The sequence below is a fragment of the Pteropus vampyrus genome, unplaced genomic scaffold (genome assembly GCF_000151845.1).
Source record: "Pteropus vampyrus isolate Shadow unplaced genomic scaffold, Pvam_2.0 Scaffold15, whole genome shotgun sequence".
Taxonomy (NCBI): domain Eukaryota; kingdom Metazoa; phylum Chordata; class Mammalia; order Chiroptera; family Pteropodidae; genus Pteropus; species Pteropus vampyrus.
In genome coordinates this window covers 4,816,954-4,818,757 of record NW_011888796.1, presented here as the reverse complement: position 1 = coordinate 4,818,757, position 1,804 = coordinate 4,816,954, and positions in this window count along the sequence as shown.

Genomic DNA, 1,804 nt, shown 5'->3' with positions numbered 1-1,804 from the left:
GCATCTCCCAACATGTTTCATACAGAGCTAGCGCTCCTAGTGAATGTTAGAGGAATGAAAGTTACTGAATGCTGACACAAGTTTTAACGTACATTCCAAATATTTATTCAAAGACAGAATATTAAAAAATATTTAATCAGTGCCTTCTATTACTGAAAACAGTACTCTGATTTTGAATAAAATGCTTCAGGGAGAAAGCCTGCTAAAATGGAAATCCTAGACACTTCATAAATCTTTAGCCGATAATACAGAGACAAATGCATAGAAGACAGACAAAACAAAACACCTTCCAATCCTGAATTTGGCTTTTATTTTTAAATACATTTAGCATGGAACTATCATAGAACAGAAAATAATAAAACAAAGAAATGGAATACTTTCAAATATCTTTAAAGCTGGATATAAAAATTAATAAGATAGCATAGACCCACATTATAGGAAAGAGTCCCAAAAACTCAATTCATTAAACACATTTTGAAATAAAAGTTCTTTGCACATTTCGTAACGTACCGGTATGTTCCCAAGTGCCTTGGTTTCCTTTTAACTAATAGTAAAGGTCCCAAATTTAGTTGCTTATTTAAAATTATCTGATTTAATGTTGGTAAAAATTACCATGTCCCTAAATTCTCAATCAGAATTATAAAAATATGAGCTCAAATAGTTATGCTGCCCAAAATAGAAACATCTTAAGTGATACTTCTGGATAGTCAGGCAGATATTGCACTAAAGTCAGTAATTCCATACCTGATGCTCATGTATATGGAAAGTTAATTCTCTTTATGAAAAACTTACTACAAATAAATAATGTTAACCTAATTATACTTCAAAATATAAAGGCACAAACAGAATAAAGAATAGTTTAATACTATACCCAAATTTTCCACTGTGAAAATAAGAAGTTGAAATAGGATCTAAATACTGATACTTTTAGATTTTATCATTTACCTTAAGTAGCTAATAAGTGGGTATTAAAAGGTAACTGTTAAATCCAATCCTTTCCAAGTAATTTAGAAAAAAGGTTTGTTTACATATGATGCATGTGCATTGTCCCATCTATAAATTTCAATTACATTTCCATTCACTGGAAACATCTACTTGCAGTATAAACAATCAAGACAATGTACAAAAAATATATCTTGTTCCTATAACTTACAATGCACAGAAAAATACCTACAAAAATGGAAATATTTATCGGTTTAGTTTCCCAATAAATTAGAAAGTTTAGCCCATTCCACACTTCTTTCTAAACAAAGGCTAAAGAATTAAGTGTTTTACTCTAGCCCTGTTAGCTTGACATATATTTTAAAAATATTGCCTGATTATATGTAACTTAAGTTAGCATCTTATTTTTATATCACAGTATACATGGCATTTCTCAATACAGCAACAGAAAGGCACAATTAGCAAGCAATAAAATTCAGTACCTGAATTATTAAACTGAAGTCCAGAACAACTGCAAATAAAGTACATTCAACACAGTGTACAGAACTGGAAAAAAAATTTTTAAAAAGGTATCCAAAAAAGAATTTTTCTGAAAATTTGGTCCATTAAAAATGCCTCCCATGTTCAACATCCTGGGTAACATGAAAGGTGATGGCAGTGTAAAAAGAGGCAGTAAATCAATGTGGTAGCATATGAATTCCGGTCTAGTAATTATGCAATTTAATTAGGAAATGGCTCCTATAGTAAATAAACATTAAATATATGTGTTAATAACAATATACCTGTATTAAGTCCAAATACACAGGCACAGCTATTTGCATATTATTAATGATTTTATAATACATCCCCACAGTTTAAAAAA